Below are 9,007 nucleotides of genomic sequence, written 5' to 3'. Positions count from 1 at the left end.
CAGATCTAAAGAATGGACCAATATAATCGCGAAGGTACCATTGACGTGCAGCATCTAGACATGGTGTGTGCTTTAGTGCAGGCTAAACACCACATTCTGGAATCATCCTCAAAAGATTAACTTCAATTTCTGAGGAATCTACAAACTCTTTGCATACTACAACTCCTGGTTTATGTTTTGATACTTAGAAATGTTGGTATTTGGTAATATTCTTTAGAGATTTGAAATATGTATCTAGGAATGATTTCCAACAGTGAAATGTGACTGGCTGCTGAGGGTCATTAGCCAACTGTGGGATGTTGTGGTCGTACTTTGAGGAGGCAGATACAGTGTGGGCAATTTCTTGAAGATTCTCGGCATTACAGCATCGCTACTTGACCTTCCAGATGCCGAAGTGAAAGTCAGGAGCAAATTTGGTGTGCCCAGCCAACATAGTGTTTAGCGTTAGACTCTCATGCAGTCCTAAAATTTGTTGGAAGATCTGTTTAGTGTAAATAAAACTTATCTATATTCACAAAAAATATAACTAAACAAATGATTTTAACTAGGGCATAATAAAATTTTCAAGACATATAAATCTTACAATAAGAGTGTTTACATATATGTTTATTTAGTTAACATATTCCTTATATCACATTACTGCCAAATACCCTTTAACTTCATCCAGTTCTGCATCCTTTTAAATTAGAGCACCAATCGCAGGTATCAATGATGTAATTGATTTCAAAAGACAGCTCAATGCATTTGTCCTAACAAACCAGACAAACAATAATTAACAGACAAGAAAACTTACCTGTCATTACACGCCACATGGCATACCAAAGCACAGTATGGTTTTTGTTTTGGCCGACGGCATTATCGAAAAGAACCTGGAAAATTTGATATATTCTTTTTTTCATATTTAAGCTATATGCAGTACATGAAGAAAGCAATGTTATAATGAGGGACACACTTCATAAACCATAGTTGAATCCAAATATCCAATCGTTATCAATCATCGAATGTGGAATGGAAAAAAAATGAGTAAGAATGTGTTTCATGGTGTAATATATGTTAAGTTTCATCATCTTTTATGTTCACTATTGATTCTCATAATCTCTTCTCAGCAATAAGGATGAAGTTTGCATAGGCTGTTAAAACCTTTAATCAATTAATTATTCTAAAGATAATTTTAACTGGTAATCGTTTTGAAGCACTAAATACCTAAGCATGTTTTTCACCGACACCATAGTGCTGAAAGTAGTGGTGGGCCAGGCTCACGACACTGTCACTTCCTTTCCCTGGCATTTCGGCCTCGTCCACCAGATAAAATGTCTACTTTCCTGTATAAATAAATGTTAACTATTGTTAAAGTGACTATACACCAGATTGGCACCAAAACAACTTTTTTCTGTAACAAAGCTCAGGACAATTATTAAATAAAATGTTTTACTCTTTGATATCATAATTGTAAAAAAAATACCAAAATGTAAATGTTCGATTAGGAATCGCCAAAATTGCAGTCCAGTATTGTATCTACTGTGCTATGAAGGCTTACTCTAAACCTTTGGAATATCTAAGCTATATACCTAACTTGGTAATATCAGGTGATAACATCGACAAGCCAATCACGCATAAAAATGAATTCTACTAGGTATACATACAAAGTAATCTTTTTTAATGGTAAATACCAAAAAACTGCGAAAAATAAATTAATTGTAAACTATGTGGTACTTCAGTTAGTTAGTTTCAATGCACTGTATTCATCGATACCAAGTTTATGTCAGTTTTCGACATTTTTTTTTCTTTTTTTTCCGCTATTTCATTTCATGGTGTACTGTATAGCCCCTTTAAATGATTTCACAACTAATAATAAAAAAATAACTGAAATAGTCAGAAAGAAGATAATGTAGACAATCCAAAATGACACTTACAGATAGCTGTATAACTTTTACAGATCTTGATTTGTAATTAAAATTCATTTTTAAAATCAATGCTAAGATCGAGTGTTTTAATGTAACTTGTTTACGTTAAATCTTTTGAAAGGATTTCTAAGTATGGCCAAGGTAAAAGTTTTTTAGCAAGAATGCGAAGCTGACAACATAAAAAATCCAAGCTAAAATATTAATTCTGACTTGAAAAGACAATTTTTACACATACATATGGTATAAGATCTGTCTTATTTTGTTACTCCTTGTTTAATTCAGAGTGACATCTAACCATAAAAATATACCTGAACCTTCGGCACACATGCCAAACACTTGATACTTCCGTGGGGTGGCGAAATATATCGGCCTAACTTGTTGCGCATGATGTGGATAGTGGACTTGCTGGGCAAAGTCCCATGAGTAGTAGTAGTGCACATCTTGTCTACATAGTTCAGCACCTTCAAAGACAATAATGATAGCAAATAAAAAATCAAAAAGTATTGTATTATATGAAAACATGTGATCCGAACAGTTATTCAGTAACATTCAAATGAGAGTAGTATACACTGCAGTTTGTTTACATTTTGAATCTCCTCGACATCTTCAGGTCTCAAAGTAACATCATATTCATTTGACAAAGGAAGTAAATCATCGTTGAAACTAGTTACAGAAAAATCATGTTCACTATCAGACTCGTGTTCAATGTTTATTTCACAATCAAAATCATCATTATTTATCAAACATGATAAAATTGACCTTTCATCTGAATCTTTTATATTTTGACTTTGAGAAGACTGCCCAAATTCATTAAAATATAGATAAATCAAGTTAAAGGATTTCATTTGCAAAATCTGGATCATCATTTTGAATATATTCTTTTTCATAATGTACCGTCGAGGCCTGTGACAACGTTTAACATTTAACCTTGGCGGTCATTATCGGTTGCTAACAACAAAACAGATTTCCAATAGGTGTCGCAGAATTCACTTCCGGGTTTTGTCAATCACTTTGATTGCCATGTGAAAGTACTGTCAAATTGCATTATCAAGCTTACAGATTGTGTTATACTGATTAAACATAATCAATAAATAATTAAATAACATTTTATTTGCACTTACGACTTGTAATTCCACAATTTGAACCCAGAAACGTTGAAGTTTAACACCGGATGTTCCTCGTGATAAACTGGGAAACGGTGTCTCGGTTACTGCGTTGTTTGTCAGAATGTGAACAAATATCGGTTATAAACAACCATTTCATGATCAAGCATATTCTGATCAATGTTCTTTCGTTTCAAAAAAATAAAATAATACTGTTTTTATTTCAAAAACGCCTCACATCATCGACCAGAAATGTTTGCACCTTACTGTCATACAAACGTAATTACCAAAGTCCAAAAGCCGAACAGCTGACCAACTCTTTCGGTAAATTAAACACACGTTAAAAGGTTATGATCAACTAAACGTCAATAAATAGTGTTGCAGAGGGTTTATTGCCGAAATTGACGTGTTTTTTTTATGTTGACAACAAATAACTAAGTTTTAAGCTCGAAAATACCATGAAAAATCAAGGGAAAAAGAGTGCGCGATTTGATTCTCGCTTTTTCTCGTTATTCACGTTAGCGCCACAATGATCAAAATCGCGTTCCCATCCACATATACAGATGTATACATACAGTTTAAAAAGGTTTCATCACAATTCATTAAGGGAATACATTACATTACCAGATATTATCTTAATAAAGTTGACATAAATACAGAGAGAAGTAAGGATTTTCTTATTTAAAACTTAATACTATTCAACATTTTTGTCCACTTTTTGTACATAGTAAATTACTTTTTCTTTATAATAATTTATTTTTCCTTTCCAAATTATTCCTCAAAAAGCTCTACATTATATATTTAATAGAGCAAAAAAATACAATTTGACAAAAAAGTACATACAATTAGGTTACTTAATCTGCATCAGTCAGGTGAGAGTGAAACTGAAAGTAAAAAGAAACATATTAAAGATAATTATGTATTATTCAGAGAGGGACAACTATGTATATAAAAAAATATATGTAATGAGGTTTGATGTCTATACACAGTTTTGTATTTATCAGAATCAATTTAAGAATCAATTCAACTTCACAGCTTAGAAAAATGTCAAAAGCATTTATTTTACAAATAATAAAATGTGCCATCATACAAAATGTCACAGTTTATAAAGAATTCTCAATAACTTACAAAAAGGTATAATTCCAAAGACAATTAAGCAAATGGCATGTTCATGAGATATTCTCTGGTAAATATGCATCATAGTTCTAAGTTACCTCAGTTCTGCAATCCTTTCCATCATTCTGAGTGGCTGAATTTGAGTGGCATGAATGTATTCTATGGCTTTATATCTCACTGAAAGGGAAAAAAGACCAACAAATGACAAAACTGACCATCCAGGAATTGGCAGATTTACTAATGTGTAAAAATACTCATAATATTTAGTCAAAAAGTAAGAACAGCCATTTATGGAAAGTGAAGTTTAAAATCATTTTAAATGAATAATCACAACATTGAGTTGAAAATTAATGACAGCAATTGAAATCCTATCATAACAGGTATTCCAATAAATTTGAAGACTAATAATGTTTGAAAAGTTGAATATTTTGTACAGATAGTGATTTTATAATCCAAGTAACTATACAGAACATAAAAAAATCCTGAAATGTTCACCTTAAAACATTGATATGTTGAAATTTGAAACTTTCCCATCATTATTTAAGTATAAGTTTCTTAATGAGTATGTATGATGCCTGTGAAATGCCTATACTGTATATAAGCCAGCCTGCATTTTTCTTATTAACCAATAAAACACTAAATGGAAACTTGGCGTTGTAATTTGATAAATTGATTTTTGGTTGTCGAGCTTATTAAATATGAATTTGTCGGGCAATGTCATTGGCAGAAACATGCGCATAAACAATAACAAACTTTAGCTTGACATATTTTTAATTAATAATTTAGAATGGCTTTAATAAAAAAATAACCGCCAATTCTCCATTAGTTTATTTTCTTGTTTTAAAACCGAAAGTGACCAGATCCCTTAAGGATCCGGTCTGTTGAATTCATTAAAACCGATCACACTATCCAAAATAAAAACAATTGCAAAAATCTTATTTATTTAAATTATAAAACATTTGACCAATTGTCTTGCAAAAGAATTGGCAACCCCTAATATATAGCATTCTAAATATAAAAAAAAAAAAACAATGATATGCACAACCTACCTCAATGTTTACTCAAAATAATTTACTATTTACAGAGGTTGGCATTTAAAGTAAACAAAAATTACTTCCTGATTAATTCGGATACTCTCGGCTTTTAAGGTTGCATGCCTTATGAGTCAACAAATTGTTCTTTTTTTTGGCCACTCTCAGAAACGATGTGTTTATAAATAGCCCTTGCGGAAAAATGCGATAGATTACTGAATGAAATGGATAGTATCACTGTCTACATAAATGAATGAATTTTCGATGATGCATTGTTGTTCTCTTTCGATTTGGACCTGTAATTCAGCATGTTATATCCCTTGTTTTGTTTTTTGTCAAAATAACAGCAGAAAAACTACATAATAATTCATAAAAGTTATACTCACCGATGCAGGAGACGTCAATGTATCCTTGTAAAGTCATTGACAATCAAAACAAATCTTCAAACATCCGAAATCGGAAGTATAAAATGTCAGTCAAAACGTCCCAATCCCGGCAGAAAAACGACATATTACAAAAAATGCTTGTGAAACTTTTTGCTCGTTTTATTTTGTTTCACATAATTAGATAAAACCCGTACTACAGTTGATAGATAATTTACTCATGATTATTTTGGTACCATTTTCGGCAATAAGTATAAATGTTTGCAGGAGTAATATCCATTGGAGTGAGGAGTGATATTAGCATTATGCAGAATAGGGAAGTGTAAAATACGACGTCACGTTGTTATTGCTATCAAGGATACTTACATTCAGAGCCCTTTGATACGAATATCTGAATATCCCAGTTCCATGCCGATTGTTGACAGTTCGTTTTTTCGAGACAAAATCTTCTCTTACGCGTATATTTCACTTATAATCCATGCTTTACTGTAATGACTCAAATTGTTAGATGTATCGTAATCAACTGTCAGCGTGTACTTTTAGTGTTTATTTATTTTAAACGTATGTTCATGAGAAAAACATCACAATGTTTCCAAATCCAACGATGTAGAAATTCCATTATTGACCTATGAATAGCCGGGAAATACCTTCTGTTTCTAAAAATAGCAACATCCGGTGCAGGCCGAATACGCCCGATGTTCGTCGCGATTTGTTACGGCGAGTGGCGATATATGTCGATGTTACCCGATGTTTCCCGAGTTGTATTACATGGTATTTACCTTAAGTGGGATGTAAAGTTCTTATGTTTGCGGTCGGTCGGTCGTTCTGATAGTCCAAGAGCTTATTTTGTTTAACCTTATTGCCACACATATGACAAAATGGAAGTTGTTCGCAGCGAACGTTTTAGATTTAAGTTTAAGATAAACTGAACATTATTTTCCTCCAAAAGGGTCTTCTAGTCTTAAAATCCACTTCCTGAAACATATTTATTACTTAAAGTAGTGTACTTGTGTCTCTGTTTTTCTTCACAGTCAAAAAGATACAATTATGGTTTGTCATAACACTTGACACGAGACGTAGTAGTAGCAACCAAAAAAAACTATTTTAATTGTTACAATATTGAATATAAAGCAGACACGTTTTGCCTTCGAAGCAAAATGTAGAAATCTGGTAGCAGTTTATTCAAGGATACTTTCATTTTGGTAGGTACAATGGAATTAGAGTTATGTGCAAAAAGTTGCATGAATATAGAAAGGATTGACTTTCTGTTTTTCAATGTATTTTAATATAAAAAATAAAACATCCGTCCAGCAATTCGTACAAGTTTGCCTGTATACATCATTTCACCTGCAAGAGAGAAAATGTATATGACTGTTAATCTTCCTTTTGGACAAATCCAGGGTTTTATAAACTATCGAAAAATATGTATTTTTACACATTTTTGGTTATGATGCATTTTCTTAAAAACGTCGAACAAAAATGTTTATTTAATCCGTTCGTCGACAGCTATTTACAAACCACTTGTTTTCAGTGTATAACTTTAAATGTAATTCCAACGCACTAGGAAGGAAATTTTTACTAAGTAATATCATCTGCTTCCAGGGAACATTTCTGTCGCATGTATTATTTCAATAGCTCTTCCACTTTTCTATTACATGCTATACACAAAATGTCCTGAAACAGTTGCAGAAAACACAGCTGTATAATTCCATCACCATCATTTGAACAAAAAGCAAAGGCAGGTCACCTTATTATCAAAGGTCTTTATCAGTGCAGTAATAGACAACTAAAAACCAATCCTCGGTACGAACACACACTTGGGATTCTCACTGAATCCATCCCCTAATATATCTTCATAAAACTAGGAATCTTATTTAATATTCATAACCAAATCTTATTCTTGTAACAATTTAAACCAAGTATGTTATTAATAAAAAAACACTTTCTTGGTTTAGCTCATGCATTGACATTAACATTCGTTTGAAGTTGTAATTACTTGACAGTCCAATACACGTTTAAATGATTAAATATACACATTGTTTGTTTTGGTACGAACATAAACCCATTCACCGGCACAGGAAACTTTTCTGTCGCATGTATTATTTCAATAGCTCTTCCACTTTCCTATTACATGCTATACACAAAATGTCCTGAATCAGTTGCAGTTAACACGGCTGTATAAGTCCATCACATCATTTGAACAAAAAGCAAGGGCAGGTCACCTTATTATCAAAGGTCTTTATCAGTGCAGTAATAGACAACTAAACACCAATCCTCGGTACGAACACACACTTGGGATTCTCACTGAATCTATCCCCTGATATATCGTCATAAAACTAGGAATCTTATTTAATATTCATAACCAAATCGTATTCTTCTAACAATTTAAACCAAGTATGTTATTAATAAAACGACACTTTCTTGGTTTAACTCATGCATTGACATTAACATTCGTTTGAAGGTGTAATTACTGGACAGCCCAATGAACGTTTAAATGATTGAATATACACATTGTTTGTTTTGGTACGAACATAAACCCATTCACCGACACGTGTGGTGCGTTTATGTCCGGGAAGCAAAACAAGTTTATATTTTAAAGTATGCATCATTTGACTATTGTTTGAGATTACACTGGTGAATAAAATAAGATGGTATAGTTCAAATCCATTGTATTGGAGAACATACTTGCATTTTGTTGTTGATAAACCTTTTTTTCTAATAATGTCCTCATTCGGCAAGTTGATTAGTTAAAGAAAACCATGTTAATTCAAATATACTACGTAGCCATTTAGATTGGCTCTTATTTTTGAAGCACCAATTTGATATAAACAATAACCTATAATCGTGTTTCTTGTACAAGTTGCCCCCACTTCGAATCAAACAACTGAATAACTTCGTTGATGCAATTAAATTATTGCCTTCTGTAAAATATTATAATCCTAAAACGTGAACGTTTCATTGATCTTTCAAACAACTCTTACTATCTTCAATTCAACCCACATCAGTTTATTGAATAAGCGATACAGCAATTACTTTATTAAATCTCCATTCGGGATTTTTATTCGGTAGTATTTTCATTAACAAAAAAGAGAAAATTAATGCAAATTATTTATCAGCCTGATTAGTGCCACTAAATTAATTAAACAGTTATTGAGTGTTTTCCCAAGATCGCCTCTTATATCACGTCTTGGATTGTCTAATCAAATTTCATTAACTAATGCACACGTAATTGCATAATTTAGAAACATGATATGCGGAACAGAAGTTTTGCTGAGATTTCAAACACAAGTCATAGTTTATAAGCTATATTTTCAGAAAAATATCCGCACCTTATGGCAATTGACCGACAATAAACCATTTTATAAAATAAAAAAGTGAGATATTTGTATTAAACTAGTTTAAAACATAAAAAGAATGTTTAGAATAAAGGACACAAAAATATCAGGATAATTGAATGAAACAAAATATGG

At 32.1% G+C, this 9,007-nt stretch overlaps 1 long non-coding RNA gene and 1 pseudogene across 1 annotated transcript; both read right to left on the bottom strand.

The window, feature by feature from the left end:
* Window positions 1-370: 370 nt before the first annotated feature.
* On the bottom strand, window positions 371-2,372 carry LOC128234801 (uncharacterized; annotated as a pseudogene).
* Window positions 2,373-3,855: 1,483 nt separating this feature from the next.
* Window positions 3,856-5,614, bottom strand: LOC128240612 (uncharacterized). The gene is made up of 3 exons (XR_008262221.1): window positions 5,541-5,614; window positions 4,222-4,300; window positions 3,856-3,891 (listed from the first exon to the last, which is right to left on the bottom strand). It is a non-coding gene; the product is annotated as an uncharacterized LOC128240612 (long non-coding RNA).
* Window positions 5,615-9,007: the final 3,393 nt, after the last annotated feature.

The sequence above is a fragment of the Mya arenaria genome, chromosome 1 (assembly GCF_026914265.1).
Source record: "Mya arenaria isolate MELC-2E11 chromosome 1, ASM2691426v1".
Lineage (NCBI taxonomy): Eukaryota > Metazoa > Mollusca > Bivalvia > Myida > Myidae > Mya > Mya arenaria.
Note: the sequence above shows the minus strand (reverse complement) of the source record. Positions and strands in the feature narration are given on the sequence as shown.